Source organism: Urocitellus parryii, chromosome 7, assembly GCF_045843805.1.
Source record: "Urocitellus parryii isolate mUroPar1 chromosome 7, mUroPar1.hap1, whole genome shotgun sequence".
Taxonomy (NCBI): domain Eukaryota; kingdom Metazoa; phylum Chordata; class Mammalia; order Rodentia; family Sciuridae; genus Urocitellus; species Urocitellus parryii.
Window position 1 is genome coordinate 3037710 of NC_135537.1, and position 25014 is coordinate 3062723.

A 25014-nucleotide genomic window follows, 5' to 3' on the forward strand; every position below is an offset into this window, starting at 1 on the left:
ACCTCACATCCAAGCCATAACAGCAGCTTAGGACCATTTGGATGGCAAATTGTACCAGGCAATGGCACATGATGAACAAGACAGTCCCCACATTGACCCCCTCTGCAGTCTAGTGGAATGATGTTTTTGGCTAAAAAGTTATTTGAAGCATAAAGAAGCTTTTGTTTGTCCCAGTCATTTTTGTGGTCATATTCACATTCCAGATATATTTCCTGTGTTTCAGAAAGTCACCTCAGTCCTTTGTCTTTCAGAATGCAGGTCACAGCCTATCTGGGTGTAGAAGAAGAGGGGCTAACCCTTGGTGGTGGTGTGCTTTGGACATTGGAGAGCTTCAGTGATGACTTATCTAGACTGTTAGGCTGTTGTTGGTAAAGGAGTACTGGGTTTGGGTTTTGTTACACAGTTAACATCAAACGTATTTTCTTTTCAGGGGCTCAGCCTACTTAATTCCAGCCAGATATCTCAAGATTGGCTAGTATATTTTATTAAATGCCACCCAGCTCTAGGAGTAGCTTTCTGCCCTGTGCTTTGAAAACCCAGCTCATGATTATTGTTTTAACAGTCTTCTTATCTGGTTAATCTGGGATGCACAGTAGCAGTGCAATTTTCAGAAGTGGCTTGCAAGCCAGTGTTTTCTATGATCTCTCCCCCCTTGTTTGCCATGTGACCTCCAAGAATGCTTTGGCTTTTTAAAAGACTTAGCTTCTTTCTGTGTATAATTGAAATAATAATAGTGACCACTTAGGACTGTGAAGATTAATGAGCTACAGGTAGCACATTTGTGAAGTGTTACCCTTCTGATTATTGGGGTTGTTTTTGGATTTAGTGAGAGATGGAAGGAGAAGAAGGCTGTTCACTGAGAACATTGTAAGCAAGGGAGGAAAGGAAATACTCTATGTGATAATGAAGTCCAGATTTACTATGACTGGTGGATTTACTGTGCAGGTTAGAAAGGAAAAACCATCCTGAGCAGCCCAGACATCCATTTATACCTATCTTAAAATACACCCATTCATGCAAAAAGGGTAAGGAGTAACCATCTTACAGAAATTTTTGGATAGTTGAGAATATATTTTATTGTATAATAAGCCAAGTTTAATTTTTTAATCCATCTGGAGCAAAAGAATTTATACATTTTAATTATAAAGTTTGTGGAATATCATCTTTAGGCCATGTTTGAAGTAGTTCATGTGTATTTTATCACTTTCAAACTCAAAATACATTGGTTTGTATTCTGCATGAGAATGGAATAAGGGAGAGCTAGAACTACACATCTTGCCTTAAGTTGAAGCAGCAGGAGGCAACGGGCTTAGTGTTGCTATGACCCAGTGTTCTCATTTGCTTAAATTTTCCTTAAAAATACAAAATAAAGCAAAGAGCAGTTTTTAAATCCAGTATATCCACTTATCCATTCATGAAGTCAGTCACGCACCAAGGAAGTATTTACTGATCATTGTGTAGTGTGGGCCCTGTTTTAGGTGTGATGCATACTACTGGAAGTAGAGTGGAAAGCAAAAATCAGGCATGGGGAATAACTGGGGTGGGGTGCTTCTGCATTCAGCAGGGAGAAGAAAGCAAGCTCCAGGACACTCAAGATATTTCAGTGAATGAGGCTTTTAACTTGACACCCCTGAATGAGGCAAAAGAGGCAGAGAACCTTCGAAGAGCAAGTACTTCTAACTGTAGCTGACTGTAGCTTTTTTGTAACTTCACATTGGTTTTCTTTGATAGTGTTATTTACCTGGTGTGGAGGTTCTGTGGCTGCCTAGCTGGCAGAGGCTGTCATTGTCCCTAGAGTCTTGCACAGAGGAGAGCTAATGTTCATTCTAAGAAGTGTGTTAAGCACTAAGCTGCACCATTTGATTTCTGTGGGGCTGGGCTGTGTCTCTTGTTCACTGCTGTATATCCATTGTCTAGTGCAGGGCACGGCTGATGTCAGTCACTGAATCATATCTGTGAATGAAGACATGCTGTGGAGTGCAGGGGAAGGCAGCACCCATCCGTGCATCACCAGCTAGCCACGGAAGGTGATCCAGTGGAGGTAGCAGTAAGTGGCAGGGAGATATGAGAGAGGGCTCGAGTTACTTGTAAACCGAAAGCAATTTAGTTCCACTAGAAGATAGGTATGTTAATTTTTTGTTGCGGTGATTAAAATATGCAAAAAGAACAACTTGGAGGAGGGACAGTTTTATTTATTTTATGTGTGTTATGTATTTTAGTTGTCGATGGACCTTTATTTTATTTATATGTAGTGTTGAAAATTGAACCCAGTGCCTCACACATGCCAGGCAAGCACTCTACCACTGAGCCCCAACCCCAGCCCCAGGAACGGTTTATTTTTGAAGGTTTTGTCCGTGATTGACCAAGACCATTCATTGCTCTGGGCCTAAGGTGAGGCAGAACATCAGGTCTTAAACTAGTGGCAGAGGAAGGCTGCTCCATTCATGGCAGCCAGGAAACAAGGAGGAAGAAAGGAGGAGAGGGAGATGAACCATTCCAGGGCATGACCCACATCCTTCAGCCGTGTCCCACCTGCCCACAGTTACTATCCAGTTAGTCTGTTTGAACTAGGATGGACTGACTAGGTTACATTTCTCACAGTCCAGTAATTTCACCTCTAAGTACTTCTACATTAACACAGGAACTTTGGGCAGACACCTCATATCAAACCATAAGATTTTGTCCCAACCATGAGAAACAAGCTCATCTGCTCAAACCCAAGATTGGACAAAAGACATGAGGTATAGCAAAAGTGAGGTTTTTTATTGATGGTCTTGTGAGATCTGGTGTCTGGGTGAGCAAGCACACCCGGAGCAGTGACAGTCAGCATTTTCTCTAGAGAAAACTGTACTTCTGCCTGAAGGACATGTTGCTGAACCTGGCTAGCCAGTGTACCTGGGCAGCACTCCATCTGCATCTGTCCCTAACATAGTGCTGCCTAGAGGAAGAACTGGAGTTGTAATCTGTTCAATTAGCTAATTTTAAAATTGAGGCAGGCAAAGGGAAGGGCTGTAGGTAAAATGACTACATTCGATCTCACATTCTATTAAGGCTAAATACTGTGTTTTGAAAATTGACCACTAGACTTTCTATTTCTCACAAGACCCCCTTTTTCTTTTTCTTTTCTTTGAGGGGGTGGGGTAATAGGGATTGAATTCAGGGGCACTTGACCACTGAGCCACATTTCCAGTCCTATTTTGTATTTTATTTTTAGAGACAGGGTCACACTCGAGTTGCTTAGTGCCTCACCGTTGCTGAGGCTGGCTTTGAACTTGCGATCCTCCTGTCTCGGCCTCCTGAGCTGCCGGGATTATTGGCATGTGCCCCCCGCCCCCCCCCTTTAATACCTTTTGATTTCATTTTCATTTTTGTACTGGTACCCTTTGAATTGACTTAGAACAAAGTTGAGACTCTGACAGAACCTTTTTGTGATATTTACTAGGTACTTCTGTATAAAAACCCTTGCTTTATAATCTCCCAGTTTTACTTTCAGGAGGATTTGTGTTGATAAATAAAATAAATAAAATAACCATTGTCTTATCTTTTATTTATTTATTTATTTTTTTAAAAATATTTATTTATTTTTTAGTTATTGGCGGACACAACATCTTTGTTTGTATATGGTGCTGGAGGATCGAACCCGGGCCGCACGCATGCCAGGCAAGCGCACTACCGCTTGAGCCACATCCCCAGCCCTGTCTTATCTTTTAAATGTCCATATATGGCTGCTTTGGTTATATTCTTTTGCCTGGTTTAAGAGAAAGTTATTCAAAACTGACCTTTTTCATGTAGTTGGAGTCAGCTGAGATTTGTTAGGGATCACTCTTGGGAAATTGTGAGAAGCCTCTTGGCTCCTTCAGCTTTTCCTCTACCTAGATAAGATAGGGTCTTGCTGATCATACATGGCTTCTCTTGGAAGCATCAGGGACATTTCCCTCTTCAGGGACCCTCCTCTTTGCAGAAAGTGTGTTGTTTGTCCTCCTGTTCTCTAGGGTCCTCTTGATCCCCCTCATTGGGGGGTTGGGTGACTCACTAGACCCTGGGCCCTTATAGAACTGCCATTGTTCCCTGAGTTTTGGTTGACAAAAGAGGGCAAGGGCCAAAATATTGACTGTTTTTCCTTAGCCCTTTTACTTCCTTGACTTTGGTCTCCAGGTCTTAGTTTTAAATGTTCAGCAGGCCAGTTTCACCAGTCTTAATGTGGGGGTAATAGGTTATACTTTAACGTGTTTAATTTTTACAGTAACCCCTTTTGTTTAATTACCGGAAGTCAGCATTATATCCTATCTGTGATGGCTTATTGTCTCAAATTACCTCAGGTTGTTATGTTAGAAGCAGTGGTTCTGCAAAACATTAACAGGCAACAGTTATACATTTTTTAAAAATATTTATTTTTTAGTTATAGGTGGACACAATACCTTTATTTTATTTTTATGTGGTGCTGAGGACCGAACCTAGTGCCTCACGTGTGTGAGGCAAGCGCTCTTAACACTGATCCACAATACCAGCCCACCAGTTTATACGCCTTAAAAAATTTCTTTCTTTTTTTAAAAAGGAAAATACAAAATGAAATTAACAAGCAAAAAACATCCAGTTTGTATAATAGCTATGAACCAAGAAACATGATTTTTATAATCATAAACCTTTACTTAGTTGAGTATTATATCCCATTTATTTTGAGATGTAATCTTTACAACAAAAACATAACTTTAAATGAGGTTAAGTCTAGCCCACTTTGGAACCACCCTAATGTGGGCCTTATTTTAGGTAAGGCAGTGCTCTTGATAGTAATACAGCATTACACTGGAAACGTGAGTCCGACAAAAATTGAGAGAGTTTCTGGCTTTCTTTTTGTGGAAAAGTGCCAAATACATCAATGTTTCACAATGTCAACCTTTAAAAACATCACCTTTTATTATTATCTTTCAAAAATATATTTAGCTGGGTGTGGTGGCACACTCAGCTCATGAAGCTGAGGCAGGAGGATCGAAAGTTCAAAGCCAGCCTCAGCAATTTAGCAAAGTCCTAGCAACTTAACAAAATCCTGTCTCTAAACAAAATACAACAAGGGCTCCGGGTGTGGCTCAGTGGTTAAGTGCCCCTGGGTTCAATCCCTGGTACAAAAAAAAAAAAAAAAAGATTTTAAATTCCCAACCCAGTGTAAAAAATAACACAAAATTCTCTATATATCTTATTGATAACAGGTTACCTTTATCTAGTTACATACATGTTGTTTCCTTTGTGACTGGCAGCTTTCGCCCCCTGAAGAAGATAGGATAGTTAATAGTCAGGCACTCAGGGTAATGGGCCTCAATTAAGGTCCTCCCACCAAATGTAAAGGCCACCCTGTGATCTTAAACGTTTCAGTCAACTCCTTATTTCAGAGTGGTGGGAAAATGGAAGTGGGGTGAACCCAAATGGAAGTTAGAGAAAACAAACCTTACTCCTTTTCAATAAGATGAAATATTCACACTTTTTTTTAGTACTTTAATCAAAACACAGCTGAAACTTTTTGTATACATATAGATTACACCTGTTAGAATTTTAAATCTTAGTAACTTTGCTTGTAGGTTAAAACCCAGAAATGAGCAATCTTAAATCTTTCTTTTTAAAATTTACTAAACAAAAAAACATTTTTAGTAGACCCAAATATGTTACCGTATGGAATTCAAGAAGCTGAGAGTACTTGAATTTGTGCTTAGTTGATATTTTACTATTTTAACTTTACAAAATTAATCAGATGACTCCTAAGAAACACATTTATGAAGAGTAATCCCATTCATGTTAAAAAACTAATTTACCCATTTCTAACTTACAACTCTAGTTAACACTTTAAGTCAGTTATTCCTGCCGAAGAAAAATTCTTAGAAGCAATGGACGTTGTACTTTAAATATTTTATAGAAACCAACACTCTGATTGGCAGAGTGTGGGTTAGAAGTTTCAAAGGCATCTTACTCTTACCAATTTAAACTTTTTGTTGAAGTTATTTGAATCATATGAACTGAAAGGCCATTCATTAAATTTATGAGTACTCATCTATACATGAATTTTTTTAAAATTTGTTTTTAGTTGTAGATGGACATAATAACTTTATTTTATGTCTTCATATTTTTATGTGGTGCTGAGGATCAAATTTGTTAATCTATATGTATATAATCTATATACATATAGATTAACAGGTGTAATCTATATGTATACAAAAAGTTCATACCACTCCGCTGTACCACTGAGCTACAGCCCCAGCCCTGGACCTTTATTTTTTATTTATTTTTATATGGTGCTGAAGATAGAACCCAGTGCTTCACACATGCTAGGCAAGGGCTCTTCCAACCACTGAGCCACTGCTTTAGCCCCATTTTTACTTTAGAAGAAAACTTTACATATGGAATCTTTCTATTGTCCTTCCCTGTCCCTAGGCCTAAAATTTTTATCCCCCCCCCTTTTTTTTGGTGGTTTGTGTAATTAAGCCCTTCCCTTCCGCCCCACACTGCTTCGTACTCCACCCTGTCTTTATTGGAGGTTACTTATACACCCTGGTTTTGTGTTTCTGAATAGAGTCTGAGTCACACACAACCTCCAAGATGTCCCTATCACCAAGGAAGTACTTCTCTCTTGAGCTCAAGAATAGATTTTCCTGCCTTGGTCCATGCATGGGTTACCTGGTTGCCATGGTACTTGCTTGGGCCCTTTTTCCATGCTGCCAACCCTCTTTTGATTTTGGATCAGCCTCAGGGATCACCCTCCCACTCTAAGACCACTGCAAAAAGGCAGACCTGTCTTCTATAAGGGGAGAGCCCGCATGACCCCAGGTGACTTATGGGGCCCCGTGTTGGGTGCTGAAATTGTTAGAAATACCAAAGTGTCAAACACATGTTTGGAAGTGGATCAGCAAGGCAAACTGTGCTTCTGCCAGAGAGGTGTGCTGCCAAATCTTGCTGACAAGTGTGCCTGGGTTCTTGTAGCTCATATGGTTCCTTTTCCTCCACATTGGCATCCCCACCCCTTCCCCTTGTTGGTCTCTATCTTCTGCATCAAAGGCTCTTCTCACATGCCTAGTAGTATTTCCTTGCCATGAATCAAGAAATTCTTCTTTAAACACATGGGTGGCTTCCTTCAACTGAGTTTTGTATGAGGGCATCTGGACAGGCCATTTGTTGGGGAATCCCGTGTTGTTATCTTTGTTTTTCCTCTAGGCTGATCAGATTCCCCAAGAATGCTCTGATAGTCTCTTTCTTGCAGGATTAGGATTTGAATGCCAAGTGCTGGGGGCTGGAGTGTGTGTTCAGTGAGGGGATCTACTGTCAGTCCCATTGGCCAGGCCCACCCCATCCCAATGGTGCCCCTTTCTAGAGCAGCCTCTAGTCTGGCAGGTGGGGTGGGTGGGGGAGCTCCCTGAGCCCCCTCCTGGGCCTTTGCCTTCTTCCCTGGTCTGCAGCCTTTGCTGCATTGGGCTCTGGGCTTCCACATGTCCTGCTCTGGAGGGGGCTGGTGGCCACTGCTGGCCATCTTGGTGTATGGAGTCATTCACTGTGCCCCCGAGTCTTTTGTTGTTTGTCTTCCAGGTTTTTTTCTTTTTCCTCATTTGTTTTTGTTTCGGTGTGCATTAGAGACTTTTCTTACAATTTCACAAATGTTGAGGTTTTTTTTTTTTTTTTCTCCTTTCAACTTTCCTTGGCCTGCATGTTTGGTTTTTAATTAAAAACAAACAAACAAACAAAAAAAACTCTTTAGTGTAACTTTAGTTAGAGGGGGTGAAATAAAAATGTGCCTTCTGTTTCTTATCTTACCTTGAACTTATTAGCCAACTTTGTGGCAGGTTGATTTACGCTTGTTGATGTTTTAATGGTTTTTACCTCTTTTATTTGTGTATTTGTGTTTATATAATTAAAGTATGGACTTGGACACATGGGTTGTGGTTATATATATATGTATAATATATACATATGTACATATATATTATACATACATATATATATATTTGTAGAGAGGGAGAGAGAGAGTTGTTTTTTTTTAGCATTTATTTCATTTGTTCATTATTAACCGGTGGATGATATCCATCACTTAACCCTCTTGTATATCAGGTGTCTTTGATGACACTGGTAATTGAGTGTCACTTGGATTCTTAATTGCAAATGGACACAATACCTTTATTTATTTTTATGTGGTGCTATGATTGAACCCAGTGCCTCATGCATGCTGGGCAAGTGCTCTGCCACTGGACCACAACCCCAGGCCCTGTGGTAATATTTTTTTTCCTTCATTCAGAGTCTAGCCCAGTTGGCAAGGTATGCACGCAGAGGCCGACTAAGGTGGTAGATACAGTAGTGCTTGAAAACACGGTGAAGGAAGGTAGTCACGTGTGTGTCTCTTGTCTCTTCAGCTTCCCCTGGACTATGATGGAAGGAGAAAGGAGGCACTAGCAGTGTTTTCAGATCGTCTTCGGATATTTTCACAGAGCTTTGCTGCCTTTTGAACTGTGAGTGTGATTCTTCTACACTTGTGTCTTGGTCCTTTTGTCTGCTTTCCTTCACCTGTCCTAGGATCTCTGTGACATATAGTAGCAGCAAACAAAACAGTTGGTTTTGTAGGGCAGGTGAGGGGAGAAGCATGGGTCGTCCGGTGTCACTGAGAGTGAAGCTCTGTGTTGCTTTTCTGAGATAGGCTGTATAATTATATTGGCTGATGCTAATAGTAACACTTGCATACTCTGGGCATTATAAACACTAAGTTGTAATTACTTATGAGTAATGCTTGCATAAACAAAGACAGAGAGGCCAAACATTGCTGATGTTATAACTGGCAGTGCCTGGCTTCAGTGTAACCTCCTACAGGTTGCTCTCTTATCCTCCTGGACTCTGGATTCAGACGTTGGCTGCTTATTTCCAGTCATTCTCTCTTATCTGCAGCATGCATGAGGCTGCCATAGACTCTGACCACATATGTACTGTGTTTTCCCCTATACATGTATTTCTTTCTTTTTTTTTAGATTTTTAAAAAAGTTGTAGATGGGCACAATACTTTTATTTATTTATGTGGTGCTGAGAATTGAACCCAGTGCCTCACTCATGTGAGACAAGTGCTCTGCCACTGAGTCACAACCCCAGCCCCAATATACATGTATTTCTTTGATAATCAAATTTATAAATTAGGCATGGTAAGAGATTAACAAATAACAGCTAATAATAAAATAAAACCATTGCCAGATGCTGTAGTAAAGGCTATGTGATTGTGGTCTTTTTCTCTTTTAAAATATCTTGTTGTATTTTCAACTTTTCACTTTTTTGGGGGGTGGTGGTGGTGGTGGTGGTGGTGATGCTGGGAATTGAATCCAGGGCCTTAAGGAGGCTAAGCAAGTGTGTTACCCCTGAGCTACATCCCCAGCCCTCAGCTCTTCACTTTATAGGAAACCCTTTACAACTTCTCTTTAGCATAATCAGATTGCCAGAATTACTACTTTTGTGATTTGGGGACATTATTAAGGAAATAAGTGTTACTTGAATGCAAACACTGCAGTGCTGCAATAGCCTTATGAGTAAGGTTTGCATAAACAAAGACATATACAGGACAAAGGGATGATTTATGTCCCAGGTGGGATAGGGCACATTTTATCATACTACTCAGAATAGTATATAATTTGAAATTTAGGAGTTATTTCTGGAAATTTCCATTTAATAATTTTGGGCCATGTTGACTGTGGGTAACTAAAACTTCAGAAAATAAAATTATGGATAAGGGTTGGGCATCTTGTATACTAATAATTCAACCTTAATCAAGTTGTTTAATCTACCTAAACCTAGTTTCTTCCCTGACAAAGGAGACTGTTATATGATCTTTCTTATGGATTGTTATGAAGATGCTGTGAGATTTGTGTAATTTGTTCAACACTTAAAATAGCAAATAGTATTTGGTGGTATTTTTCTTCCCATTATCGTGAGAGTAGAACTGATCCCTGAAGAGATTAGATTAAAGTTGAGTACGGTGGTGCACACCTATAATCCCAGCAGCTTGGGAGGCTGAGGCAGGAGGATCGTGAGTTCAAAGCCAGCCTCAGCAAAAGTGAGGTACTAAGCAACTCAGTGAGACCCTGTCTCCAAATAATACAAAATAGGGTTGAGGATGTGGCTCAGTGGGCAAGTACCCCTGAGTTCAATCCCTGGTACCCCCCCCCCCAAAAGAAGAGATTAGATTACTTATAATTTGTATATATTGCTGATTTGTGAGCTGTGGACCTTAGTTCCTGGTCCATAGTAGGGAAATCGTAGACGTGAGAGTCCATCCCCATTTGAACAGAGCTTAGTAAACTGAGGACAGATGTGTTGATGGAAGAGTCACTAGTTTCCCTTGGGTTAGTGCTAGCTAGGAGCATTTTGTTTAACCAGTATGTCACCACAGTGAGTGCCTCATGAACTTGGACTTCATGGAGTCAGTATTCTGATAATTTATATTGAATTTTACTTTAGCCAGTGTTTTCATTTTTTGTTTTGGTACTGGGGATTTAGCCCAGGGGTGTCTTACCATTGAGCTAGCCCCCAGACCTTTTTTATTTTAAAAAATTTGAGACAGGATCTCAACAAGTTGCTTTAGGGTCTTGCTAAGCACTCAGGCTGGGCTTAGTCTCCCAAGTTGCTGGGATTACAGGCGAGTGCCACTGTGTCCACCATAGCAAGTGTTTTTAGAGTAGGAACCCTGGTTTGTTTTTTCCATTTCCATATGAGAATCAGTTTGCTTTCCTCCTTTGTTCTCCTTTCTCCCCACATCTACTTCGGTTTTTAGGTATTAGGGAAGGGAAATTATGTGATGTGGTTTCAGTTTTCTGGTGAGTTTGCAGGTCATTCTCAGGGCTAATGGGTTATGGAAAGGTGGTAGACAGGAGGAAAACTCCCCTGAGACCCTCTGCAACCCGCTGTATTTGTGAATAGAGGCACCCTTTATAGCCCCCAAACAGTTGGCATTTGGATTCTGAGGTCTGGGACTTCTACTCCAAAGAGCATTTCCTAAGAGTCTAGAATGCTGGGCGCTATGCTAGGCTGAGATTTTCTGTGAGCCTTGTTCTTATAACATCCTTTCTTCAGGGGCTGGGCAGCTCATACAGGCTGGTGAGTGCTGCATGGAGAAAGAGTTGCTCTGGGAGTGCTCATCGAGTTGCTCTGGGAGTATTCATTGGGCCTCAGCCCAGCATTGTCAGCCTGCTGGACACTGCTCCCAGGGGTGCCGTGTCCAGTAGGAGCCCTGGAGAGTAGGAACACTTGTTCTTGAGGGGTGGGCAGGGAGTGGGTCTTATATGGAGGCTCAGAGGTGAGCAGGTTTGGTGTTGAGTCCCTGTGGATGCAGTTTGCTATAGGTAGAACCAGGTTTGCCAGAGAGAACTGGGGGAGGTGTTCAGAGTGAAGCAGGAGGCTGGGCTGTGTCTTGGATGCATGGTTTCTGCCCTCTGAAGGAGCTGTGCTTGGCTGAGGGCAGTGGGGAAGGACTGGTGGTGCTTTTTTACTTGTTTATATGATTGAAAGCTAGGAGAGTGGATGGAAAGCCAGCATCAGCCCCTCCCAACCCTGAATTCCATGCCACAGGCTTCTTCCTTCAACCACTTTTCATTTTGGGTGTGCTGATGTTATCTCCAAAACGTGATATTTCATGTAAACCTTGCCATTTGTGGCCTCTCAGTTTTAAGTGATCTGTTGTGGGTTGGTGCTATTCCCACATCTCTTCCTGCGTCTCATTTTTGGATAGTCTCCATGTGTATTTCTCTTGTAAAAGTCTTCTTTCGTGATTTTAACAATCTTTTCCTTGGGCCCTTAGTTTATATTAGAATCTTTGCTCTTCAATTTGCAGGGTAAGGATGGTATTGCCCCAGGAACTGGCTCTTCCCTCCCTTTCTAGCAAGTGTCCTTGTCCTGGGTCACACTTTTGTTTCTACCTTTTACACTGCTGGGTTTCATGTTGCTACCTTTGCAGTTCCAGCCAAATGTTCAGGGGCTGCACATGGGTTGAACTCTAAAAACAGTGTATGTTTTTTAATTATAGGGATCATTTTGTTATTTTGAGTCTCTTGTTTTAAGGATTCAGAGTTCTTCCTAGATGTGCTTAGTGAGGTTTTGCCTATCTCTTGTAGGTGTTCTTCAGCTTTCCATCTTGGCTTTTTCTTTCAAGGCTGTTTCTCTCTCTCGGTACTGACTCCTTTTGGGTGGAGGTGCATTCCTTGGGGTCTAGTGGGCTGTGGTTGTCTGAAGTGCCTAGAAGCAGGGTTTGATGTTTGCCTGAGTTGGAGCAGCATTCTGAAGGAGTTTAGCCTGGGCTCTCTGCCTCAGCATGCTTCTGTTTTGTCAGCCCCAGATAACCAGGTGGCGGGGAGGTTTTACTCTCAGAAGGTCAATACTTGTACCATAAACCTTTGCTTCATTTTCTAGAGAGATACCCTTGGATTTTTTTTTTTTTTTTTTTTTTTTTTGTCCAAGAGGAGATGCTGGGTTGGCCTGAGCATAATTTGTCATGGAACTAGGCCACACTCAGCAACCTCACGGCCAGAAGCCTGCCTGTTCCAGGGCTCAGTGTCTGTGGGTCTCTGACATCATTCTGCTCCCAGCTCCTTTTTAATATTTGGATATTTGTTGGATTCTCATCTTTTGGTGACTCTCCCTTTTCTGATTTTTATTATTAGAGATTTGTCATTTTCTCTAGTGCTTTTGTTTCATGAAGTCCTTAGAGCACTAGAAAGTGCTAGTCTTCCTTCTTGAACCTGAAGCCACTAAGGACTGTAAGGGATGGGCATGTGTAGTGTGGCATTTTGGTGTGTCATGAGGACCATAGGGTCGGGATATGATATATTGTCCTGTCCTGAGGATCTTAGTGGTGGGATGTGACGTTGTCCTGTCATGAGGACCTTAGGGGTGTGATGTGACATTGTCCTGTTGTGAGGACCTTATGGGTAGGATGTGACATCCTGCCATGAGGACCTTAGCAGTGATATGTGACATGTTGGCCTGTCATGAGGTCTTAGGGGTAGGATGTGACATGTTGGCCTGTTGTGAGGACCTTAAGGTGTAGGCCACACAGCTTGGGTAAGAGCAATAGTTTTGGTGTCAGGTATTTCTGAGGCTAATGACACTACCATGTTTGCTGTTGTACTCTGGGCAAGACATTTGCTTTTCTGTTCCTCATTTCTTCAACAGATACTTATTGTACCCCTTCTGTGTTTGTAACTGAAGTCGGGGCAGTGGAGCTGGTTTTCTTGGAGTGGCTTTTGTTCTGCTCTGAGGCAGGGCTTGAGGCTGTGCCCGTGTGAGCAGAGTTGGCACACCTGTGGTTGGAGCTGTGATGCCTCTGAGGGTTTGCAGCAGTGAGGAAGGAGGGGCAGTTGAGATCATGCCATCCTTGTCTGGTGCCAGCCCTCAGCAGCCAATTAGTCTGAGAGTAGTTCCAGTGTTCGCATGAACTGTGGAATGGGTTCTTTCCAGGCTGCTCCATTGGAAAGACAGTGGGAGCTGGTGATCCTGGTAAAGAATTGGTTTGTACTGTGGACTAGCCATTAAGTTCAGGGAATGTTTGCTGAGTTCTTGCTGATTGCCAGATGTGGTTCTCATGGCATTAGGTTGATCCAGCTGCAGCACAAGCCAGAGGGTGGATGGAGGGGGAACAATCATAGCAACAGCATAGTGAGAGCCCAAGCCACGAGCTGGAAGCTGGGAAGCAGGTCTCACCTAAATACTGTGGCGTAGGTAGGCTCCGCAGTAGGCGCTGCAGGCTACAGGCGGATGACTAGGAGAAAGAGCATTGCTGGGAGGGAGCAGCACCATGGCGAGTGCAGGTATCTAGTGAAGGGCAGCTGGAGTGCTGTTTTTGCTGCTGTGGAGCGGAATATTCCTCAGTTCAGTAACAGAGAAAATGTAGGAATAGACACTGGTGAGTCCCCACTGGTTGTGAAGGGGACCAGGCAAGCAGCAGAGGCGTCATGGGCTAGGGTGGCAAAGGTAGTGGTGGTAAGAAGCAGGTAGACCTTGGATGCATTTTGAAAGTAGAACCTGTGGGACTAGGCAGGAAAGTAGGGGCCAGTTGCCTGTGAGGCTGTGGGAGGAGCCTGCAGGACTGGGCTGGGACTCAGTGGTGTATGAGGAGTGCACCTTCAGGCATTTCTCATTTGGATCTGTTCCTTAGGGCCTCCTAGGGGTTTCTGGCAGTTGGAATATGAGCTTGGAAGAGAATTTTGAGCTGGAAGTAGAAGTGCAAGCTAAGGGACACTAGGTGGTCACTGGTGAGCATAGAGAAGCTGGCCAGAGACTGAGCTGTATGTTACTTTGCTGTTAAATGGTCAGGAGGAGTGTTAGCAGCACAGAGCAGCTGCTGGAAAAACCAGTATTGGTTGCTATGGAAAGAAGGGATGAAAATACTTCATGAGGAAGGGCATGTTCAACTTTGTCATGCAGCAGAAAGGTCAAGTTGAAGTTTTGGGTTGACCTCGTACTAAATAGCATAGTGGAGGTCATTTGGTGGTATTCAGAGCAGTTTAGGTGTATGGGGAGAGGCTGCTGAAATGGTGGTTTAACTTAGTGGCTCCTGCTCTGAAGAGGGAAGACAGGCAGGTTGCATTTGGGTTATGTTGGGCCTAAGGATGTGATCACCGCCATCAAATATACCCCCCACTAGGGTGCTTAGTCATTCCAGATGCACTAGGGGTCGATGGTGGTATTGCCACTCTGCAGGCAAGAAAACTCATGTTCAGAGGTCCAAACTGCTTTCTGAGGAGTAAGCTATTGGCATGAGTTGACACTGGGCAGTGGAGTGTTTTGACCCCAGCTCACCCATTCTCCTTTTGTGTGGTGCTGGGGATTGAACCCAGGGCTAGTGAGGGCTCTACCACTGAGCTACAGCCCCAGCGCCTCCCAGCTTTCTTTGACCTGCGCTTTGCTGGGTGCTCTTGAGCCACCTGGGTGGGCAGGAGTATGGGCTTACCACACTTCATTTTCTGAGAAACTTAAATGCAGGAAAGGGAGCAGTGCAGTCTGGTTCTGGGGGAACGCTAGTGTGCTTCTGAAAGAGCATGTGCCAGAGGTTCTGCTCCCAGTCTTTGTTGGAAGTACTTCCATCAGAGGGCGGTGTGGTTCAGAAACAGGGTGGCCCTTGAAGGCCATTTTCCCAATCTTGCTTACATTTGAGATGCAGGAGTTAAGGTGAAGAATGATAGTCACAGAACAGTTTTCAGGTGTGTGTGGACTCTGACTCTGGTGCGATTCTTACAGTAGCTCAGTAAGGCAGTGACTACTGCTCCCATTTTACAGATAAACTGAACTTAGAGATGGTGAAACTTGTGCAAGGTTCCTATGATGGTGTCAGGTTCTTCTCTTGAAGCTTAGCCCTTGTGCTCAACCAGTGCACAGGTGGGGCCCTGTGCTTACCTGGCAAGAGGATAGTGCTACCTCCTGAGCTGGCTTACCCCTGCTTCTATGAAACACCACACAGTGCTCAACCAGTCCCAGCTAATACTGAGGGAAGGATGGTTTCCCATCAGACATTTGTAATAGTGTGAAAGTTTGGCTTCCTGACCCTAGAAGTAGGCAGGTACCCTTTCTTAGAATTATCATATTTAGAGTTGGGGAGAGGGTGGGTGAGCCTTTTTTCTGCTTGTTTTTGCATTTCTTTCAGGGGTGGACAGGCTATGGTGAGTGGGAGTTGGCAAGGAGGCATTTTATTTTTGTCTGTTTTTCATGAATTCTAAGTGGCTTATTACACAGACTTTTCAGTGTTTTTTTGATAAACTGTATTAAAAAATCATGTGTCTCAATAAAAATTTCAATTAAAAATGGCCAAAAGCTTTGAACAGACACTTAATGCATTTTGTATGGATGACAGTGTGCCCTTAGAAAGATGCTCAGCATCCATGGTCATTAGGAAATGCAGACCACACCACAGTGAGATGCTGTCGGGACCTGTGGGGCTGGTAGCTTTAGACCAAGCAGAAGGCAGCAGTGCCAGAGCACAAGCATGTGCAGCTCCCACTTTGGCTGACAGGAGTTCAGAGCTGCTCACTGTGGAAAGAGGCTTGTCAGTAAAAAAATGTAGTTGGACACTCACTTGCACAATCCAGAAGGCCTCCCTGAATATTGATAGCAGCTGTCTTCATGGTAACCAGAAGTAATTGAGACACCTCCGCTGGTAAACGGATGAACAGACCAGACTTTGGTCCTCTTGTATAGCCGAGTCCCGTTCATTAGCAGAAAGGAGTATACTGCTGACTTCAGCAGCAAAATGGGGGATTCCAGAGCAGCTTCCAGGCAGAAACTCGAGCTGCACCACCATGACTGCTGTGTAGCATCCTGGTTCCTGGACATGGTGGGGAGTCTGTCAGTGGCACCAGAGCTCTTCCTGGGGCGAGGAACCCTACCCCTGTGCCAAGCACCCTGTCCAGGCTCAAGAGGCCAAGCATTAAAAAGAAGGAGACATACGTAGGTGGAAACACAATCATTTCTGCTCAGTTCTTTTCTACAGTTGGATTAAAGTTTGTTTTTCTTGTATTAGAGGTCATGGAATGTGTGTGGCCCACATTTCAGCATGGACCCAAACTCTGAAAGCATTCATTTTTAATTTGTAGTGTTCAGTTGATTTTTGTGATCTGATTTATTTATAGCCTAAAGGCATTTTGTTTTGTATAATTAAATTGTGTTTTATAGAGGTTATATAATTAGCACATGTGAAGGATGTTTTACATAAAAGATGTTTTACAAGTTAAATTGTTTTAGATTCTTCCCTGTTGTTCTAGTTTTGGAGAACTAGAACAGTAGCTTTACAACTTAATAAACTTGCTTTCTCTGATACAGACAAGACAATTTAATTATGCATTCTTCAGCTCTTTATTTTAGTTACCGCTATAATTGTAGGGTGCAATTGTACTTTAAGCTGATAAAAATAAAAATGTATACAGTAAATAATGAAAATTTGAGACACTAACCAAGGTTTCACAGTTGTAAATTGAGTTTCTTGAAAGTGTGCAGGAGAGTTGCTTCTCACTATTTTGTGGCATTTGTCAATGTCCTATGGAGTGGCTATTTAGCATCTTCATTTTGGAGATAAGAAGGCCATCATTTTCTGCCACGCCCTTGGTCACTTGGGTCAGGGAAGCACTGGAATGTGTGGTGATGGGTAATGCAGGAGGTATGTGGCAGGCGGCCCCAGCAAGTTTGCTTCCTTAGTGTCTGAGCTTCTGCCCTAAGCACTCTACTGTTTCCAGTAGGTGGTGCGTTACCCTGGCATCCAGATCTGCTGGCTGCAGCCTTCATGTGACTCTGTCCTATGTGGTGTCTGCTTCTTGCAAATGATGTTTGGGATGGTGGTTGACCTTCTTTATGTTTTTCACTGTCTCAATCTACACTGTCAAGGTTCTCTTTGGTAAAATCTCAGTAGGATAACTTTAGTAATTTGCTTGAATGAGCTGCTTGTGTTACTCATTGCTAAAGCACATGCCTCAACTGTGCGGGCACTGATTCTGATCCTCAGCACCACTTAAAATGATTAATTATATTGTATATCCCACCATGAGTAATATTGTTTAAGAAAATTAGGTGGAGAATCTTCTTGCATCTTGTATGATTCCAGACATTCCTGAAATTAGATCAATGACCTTTTAGGTTCAATGTGTTATACTTTGCCTTTAAGTAGCTAGGGCTTAGTTGTTTGAGTTTTCTTTTTTCTTTTTTTTTTTAGCTTGAATTTACAAAACAAAACAAAAATAAATGAACAAATAAGCGAATAAATAAAATTACAATTGGCAGACCATAGAAATCTGATTTGTTTGGAAGGTGTTTGTCTCTGGAAATCTCTTGGTGTCCCCTTGCAGGCTCCAGAGTTGATGCCATTCCCACTTGGGTCCATCAGGTGGCAGTCGCACACAGTCGTCTTGGGCTCCATTGTGAATGCTGGGTGGCTGTTTACACTGTGCTCATTCCCATTGCTTTACCTGTGGAGTTTAAGTGCATTTAAAGCATCTTCTAAGAGGTCACATTCCAACCTGGAGCATGAGTTTATTAATCATGTTTATTTTCTCATATCTTCTAAAATGATATTTAACAGGCCTAAAAATGCATTGAAAGATACTGAACCTGCTTTTGTGTCTCAGAATGACTGAGGACTCTCAGATGAAGACTTCTGTGTGCACCCCCATGCCCCTTGCCTTCCCCTGGCCTTCTCTGAAAGCCATTCCAGCATCCTTTCCAGTTTGCTGCCTCTGCCTCTTTGAAAGTCTTTGTTTTGAGAAGCTTTTTGTTTATGGAAAAGATGCAGGAATTGGAGTGATGAGCCTACTTGCCCTCCACTTAGACTCACCAGCTGACCTCAGAGTGTGCGTGAGGCCTTGCTCTTCTTCCCCTCTCTGTATACATGTACACATGCACATGAATATTCACATATGTTTGTTTCCACTGAACCTTATGCCATTGAGTTGCAGGCACTATGCCCTCTTCCCCAGAATATTCAGTCAGTGTTTACTGGGAGAAGGGTATTTTTACAATTCCATAATAGTAACATAATTTTCAAATTTACAGGATCTAACAGTGACACATGTACTATCTGGAATGTGTTCCTTGTTTTTATTTTGGCAGTTGCCCTATTAATGTTCCTTATGACAGTCCTTCTCCTTATTGCAGGAGCCTCTCCAGATCACATGGCGTTCAGTCAGCCTCATCAATCTTTTTAGTCTGGATATAGTCCTTAGACTTTCCCTTTTTGTGCACTGACAGTTTTGAAGGAGGCAGACTAGTTGTTTTGTAGGTTACCCCTAAGTTTGAGTTTGCATGATGTTCTGATGACGAGTTGAGGACTGTCACAGAAGTTATACAGTTTCAGGAAACAGGAGTGGGGATGGCAATGATACAGGTTGTTCTGTGATCGGTTGTGTGTTCACCATTGTGTGTTCACGTTGGTGACTTTAGGCAGTGGGTGAGGGGTGGTCTTTGGATCAGCATCATTCCCTGGGAATTTGTTAGACTTGTAAGGTGTTTGGGCCCCACCTCTGACATGCTGAATAGGAAACTTAGGGTGAGAAGCTGTGGTGTTTCTTGAGGGGGTCACTGGGCATGGAACCAGGGCCTTGTGCATATTAGTCAAGTGCTCTACCTGAGCTGCATTCCAACCTTTAAAAAAATTTTTAAAAAAAATTTTTTAGTTGTAGATGGACACAATACCTTTATTTTATTTATTTTTATGTGGTGCTGAGGATTGAACCCAGTGTCTCATGTGTGCAAGGCTGACCACGTCTCAGTTCCCTCAGTCCATCAAAAGGAGGAAAACTGTAATACATAGTTTTCACACTTATCCAACCTTCGTGGCCTTGGAGGTGCAGAACAACACCATCATTATCACGAATTCTGCTCATTTACATCTTAGGTTCCACTCTGGCCACAGGCCTAGAGGTTACATGTAGTCCCTTATGCCATTTGCATCACTAGGCTTTTCATTTCAAAGTCTCACCAGAGGATTAAAACGAGATACCAAACTGGGTGTGGGGCACACAGCTGTAATCCCAGCCACTCAGGTGTCCATGTCCAGGGCAGTAGTATCACAAGTTAAGAGGCCAGCCTCAGCAATTTAGTAATATCCCATCTCAAGATATAAAAAAAGACTAGAGGTATATAGTTCAGTAGTAGAGCACCCCTGGGTTCAGTTCCCAGTACCAGCAAAGAAAGGCTGGGATGTTGCTCAACTGTAGAGTACATCTAGGTTCAATCCCCCGTACCAGAAAAAAACAAAAGAAACTACATAAGAACAAAAGAAGCTAAGTAGTATGTGTACACTTATTTATTTTATAGTATGTCATTTCATTGAAGGTTTACATAAAATCATTTTGATAATATGGGTAGTGTTTTGGCATTAACTAATAATGACAAATCTCAGTTTCCCAATTAACAAAAACATATTTTAAAGGGAAAAAGTTACTAAAACTTACATTGAAAAGTAGGTGGGAATAAAACAAAAGCCAAGAACAACTACAGATCTCCAACCAATCATCTGAAAGTTCAGAGGAGAAAACCCTCAGAAGAGCATAAGGCCTGGGCCACTGCATGTAGCATGGGGACTGAATCAGGGAAGAGACCCTCACTTCCCCCTAGCAATTCTCCACAGGTCCCTGAATGGAGGAGCAGGTGATGGAAGAAACAGGCTTTGCTTGCAGGTTTTAGGATTAGCTGTTAACATTTATGCAGCATCCATTTAGCCAGGAAGGAAGTACTACTTTGCATTAAAAACAAGGCAGAGTAAACCAAATTTGGTAAGAATTTAGTAACAAAATAACACAGAAGTTCTGCCAAAATTAAGAATAAATTTTCTATGTTAAAATGGAAATTACCCAAGGTCTTCTAGATAGTAAAATTGATAGCTAAACTAAACTAATATTAACATACATGCAGTTTTATCACATTGCTTTCTAGAAAGTTTAGAAATAGGCAGCTTATGAACTTTTTGCCTTTAAACAGCATTGATCCTGGGAGGTCTACTTAAGCCACAAAGGAGTGAAGGGTACGAGACATGCCTGTTCTTCTCCATAAATAACTAGACTTGTGGACAGAAAGAGGAACCACTTCTGTCCAACCTTGAGGCGACAGGCCATGCAGGACTGTGATGCCAAGAGGGAAGAGAGCCACCTGGGAGCCCTTTTAGCTCCCTGGCCATCTAGTTGAAAGCAGTTTGACTGCAGCATTGTCAGTAGGTAGAGGCGGGAAAATTTTGAACTTTGGGAAGTCAAAGAAGTTGAAATTTGTAAGGTGCAGCACCTGAGCTGAAAAAATTACATATAAAATAAGTTTTAGAAATCTGCAGGAGGAGCCAGAAGGCACATGGACACCTTTAGTGCACTGAAAGAAAAAAAATCCATCCAGAATTCTGTCTTAGTCAGCTTTTTCACTGCTGTGACTAAAGGATCTGACGAGAACAACTGTAGGGGAGGAAGAGTTTACTTGAGGGCTCACAGTTTCAGCAGTCTCAATCCACAGAAGGCCTGCTCCATTTCTTGGGGCTTGAAATGAAGCTGGACATCATGGTGGGAGAGGGTGGCAGAGGAGAGTTGCTCACATCATAGTGATCAAGAAGCAGAGAGAGAGACTCCAGCTCCAGATACAAAATATATACCCCCTAGCCACACCCTCAATTAACCAACCTACTCCAGCCACACCCCACCTGCCTCCAGCCACCACTTAGTTAATCCCAACAGGGATTAATTAACTGATTGATTTATGACAATCATTTCTCCTCTGAAACTTCTTGCATTGTCTCATGTGTGAGCTTTTGAGGGGCACGTTATATCCAAACCATAACAAATTCTGTAATCCGCAAGAATTTCTTCCAAAAAAAAGAAGCTGTTTATTAAGAAAAAAAAAAAAAAAAGACAAAGGAGATACGACCAATTCAGCGAAACCCAGACCAGCAGAAAGGAGCATGAAATGGCATGACATTACATGAAATGACATGGACAGGCTTCAGCAACACTCATGCCATGTGATGCTAACCAGAGGTGGGAGGAAAGTTACCTCTTTGGGGAGATGTGAGGAGGGCGCTGCAAGGCTCTACACCTGACGGGCATTAGGGCCAGGCATTTGTCAGTGCAGGGAGTGTGCCTGCGAGGTGTGGCTACCAGGGAAAAGACGATTGCAAATAGGCACCAACTCTGGTAACAATGTGTCCACCCAAGTTCAGGGTGAAGTGATCTACCACCTTCCGTTTGCTTTTAACACAGTGTTAAAAGAAAGGTGTGTGGTGGGCAAAGGGACGGATGGTTGGGTGTGCACTTTTGACAAAGCAGGGAAGTGTGGGTGCGACCTGGGCAGTGCATGTGTGGAGAATAATAAATTCTTGTAACTTTGCTGTGTGTCTAAAAATTACCACAAATACAGAAATCAAACAGATTAAGCTAGACAAGAAGGGAAGAAAAATGGCAGGAGGGAAGGCCTTCCTAGTGGAAAGGCAGCAGCAGTTTCTCTTGGACATGGGTATTGAAGCTGGACAGAATCCTTTGTAAGACTGTTTGAAGACATTGAAATATACAAGGCAGGCAGGACCTGAGGCTTCTTGCACGCTCCTGCCCAGCCAGGCATCTCACTCAGCCCTGCTCTGGGTAGCAGGACTGTTGCAGGGCACCAGAAGGTTAGCTGATGGTTTTCAGAACAAAGCCACTGCTGTTTTAAGCGAATGTGTGGAAACAAAAAGGGCAGCAAAAGGCCAAGTTCCAAACCTAATCCGAACTGCCCAAGTCCCTGGGAGACTGAATCTGTGCATAGCTCAGGAGACTCAGGACATCAAGAATGGGACCTGCAGAGAAAAGTGTGACCACTGCACATCAGTGGCTCCCATGAAGTCTGCTCTCTGCTGCACTGACTCGGCACTGTCTATGACAGGCTTTGGTGGTAGGAGATGTCAGAGAAATTTGGGAGAAGGCTGCTTGTGGAAATAGGGGAGCCCAAGATAAACCCCAGAATCAATAAATCTACCCAAACCTACTGATCATCAAAGCCCAAAGGAGGGGTACTGGAACCTCCCAGGGAGCCATGGTAAAGCAAGCACCCAGTGGAAGCCAGTGAAGCTGGTCAGAGCCACCTCAGAAGAGCAGAACAAGATTCTGCATCCTGAGTCCAGGGCACATGTGGGTGCACAAGCACATTCTCCTTTACATGAAGGTGGCCTACAAGCACTGACACCCCCAGTGTCCAGATCTTGTCCTCCAAGTTCTGTTTCCCACCAAAAGACACAGGGCCACTTGGAGAATTACACATCTCAGCATGGGACAGAGTGATGACAAGAAATGCCCAGAGCCTCTACAGTGCTAAAGAGGAGGAAGATGCTTGGGAAATACTAGGGACATGTCAGAGGACCCAGGAGATGATCTGAGGGGACTTCCTTATGCCAAATCAGAAAGAAAAAAAAATGGCAGCAACAGATGAAAAGCCACCAGATAACATAAGGATCCATGAGGATGCCATTACTCCTAATGTGATAAGGAGCAGAATAACAGATGAAGGAGGGGAACCTCTCTTGCACAGAAGAACAGGGCTGGAGTGTGTGGAGGGGTAGCAATGGAAAGTCACCGTTCACAGCCACCTGGCAGTAGCTGCTTGGGGCGAGAACCTTTGTTGTAGGGACAAATGAGGCGAGGCACCAAAGATAGCAGGAAACAGTTTTATTTGGCTGCAACCAGGATCAGAGGGCACAGCTTTTGCTGTAATCAATCCCCTGAACCCCGAGTTCAGGGAGTTTCAGAGTTTTATACCCAGCATGTAAGGGGAGGGTTTTAAAAGTCCCCAATCGGCAGAAGTTCACATAAAAGCAGCTTTTTCTTTCACTGTTTTGGGCAAGTTAACTCTTCAAGGACAACACCTGAGAAGGGGAGAGTTTCTTCTCCCCTTCTTTCCTCCCCCTGCCAGCTATTACCATGGAACCCAGTTGGTAACTTATCTTAAAAATGTAGACATCTCTGTGAAGCCCAGCTCAAGGCCAGAGGCCTTGTTTGCACATTTCTACAAACTCCTATACAGGATACATGTTTGTGAAAAACTAGTAAGGGGGTGTCCAGCACCTGGAGTGCTGATATCTTCCCGGCCAGTGGCCAGGTAAAACAGGGCGACATGAAAATAGGAAGTTTATCTACACTGAACTCTTTTGCAGAGACTCTTTTGCTGACAGTCCTAAAATCAGCCATGGTGAAGATTTCTGGAGAAGCCTAGTTAAGACTTTTCAGTGGAGAAAGGGGTGCCACTTCACCTTGGTGGGGTCCACTTCTCCTGGCAGCCTTGATTCCTTTCAGTGGGAGATGGTGTTTGGTGACTCACCTGGATACTGGGGTGGTTCATGTTGGGGTGTTGCTGTTTCTGGGTCTTTTTAGAATACAGAGGCAGAAAGTATATATTTTTAAGAGAAATAAAACAGTTTATTCTGATACTTCCAATTCAAATATAAGATCATATATTTTTACTTCCTACTTTTACTTGTATATTTTATTTTTCTTAAAATCTTGGTTCTTAACATACACACTCATGAAGTTGCTTTATCTTTTATAGATATAAAACTGTGTAGTTTCAGAATAACAGTATTATTACCGCTAGCCACTAGACCTCTAAATAAATACCTTCGAACAAGTTTTGTTTGCTTCACCTTGGTTTTTTCTATATGATAATGAAAGAAGTCTTAAAGTTTCATTACAGTTTCTTCCCTGCAGGGTGGTGCTGCACTGTGGGACATGCACTTCAGTTCCTGTGTTTCAGGGTTGGTGCAGAGTCTCATTTGAGTGAGGTCACCCTTTTGCTGGGCACATTGGCCTCACTGTTTCTTTTGACTGTGGCCGAGCATGGGAACTTCACACCCAGATACGGAGTATCCATTTGTACACCTGCTTTGTAGTGCTTACTAAGATTAAGCACAAGGTGTGACCTAGTAATTTTGTTCCCAGGTCCACATGTAACAGAAATGTGTGCATGTGTGCACAGGAGACATGCCATGAAGACCAGCAAATGCCACATGACCAGTTTGTTGACAGTTACTCTCTCTGCCCTGCAGAGTGGTGGTTAAATACCCACCAGCACGGCTCACATCTGTGCATCCCTCTCTCTGCACACACACTGATGTATTCAGGATATCTAGAGCAGTGATTGCATGCAGTAGGTGCCCATTAAGTAATTCTTAGCTGAATGAGGAGAAAAATAGTTCTTTTAGGATAGCTTTTGGATGGTTGGGAATGTTGCTTATTAGTATGACTTAAGTTTATGAATTCTATTAGTCAAGGAATTTGGGTTTGCAGTTGCCAGAAACTCACCTTGGACTAGGTAGAATCTAAAAAGAATGTCACTTTATGCCACGTGGACTTCTAGGATTGGGTCACAGATGCTAATGTGTTCTCTTCCACTTTCTCCTTGTACCTCCTGTTACCTCCTCTCCCTCCCTCACCCTGTCTTGGAGAAGACTCTTTGGTTCCTCTTCCTCTTCATTTTCTGAGGTCTGGGGACTGACACACTCTGGTAGGTTGGATGCTGGGTGTGGAGTCATGCAGGAGCAGC

The 25014-nt window shown here is 42.9% G+C and overlaps 1 protein-coding gene across 6 annotated transcripts in view; it reads left to right on the forward strand.

Annotated features, from left to right (window-relative positions):
- The window catches only part of Ptk2 (protein tyrosine kinase 2), a 230131-nt gene that overhangs the window by 23741 nt on the left and 181376 nt on the right, over positions 1–25014 (forward strand). For all 6 annotated transcript variants that reach the window (XM_026403058.2, XM_026403061.2, XM_077801007.1 and 3 more), the window contains exon 2: positions 8382–8477. The gene's annotated coding sequence lies outside the window, so the exon portion shown is untranslated. The remainder of the gene's footprint in view (positions 1–8381; positions 8478–25014) is intronic.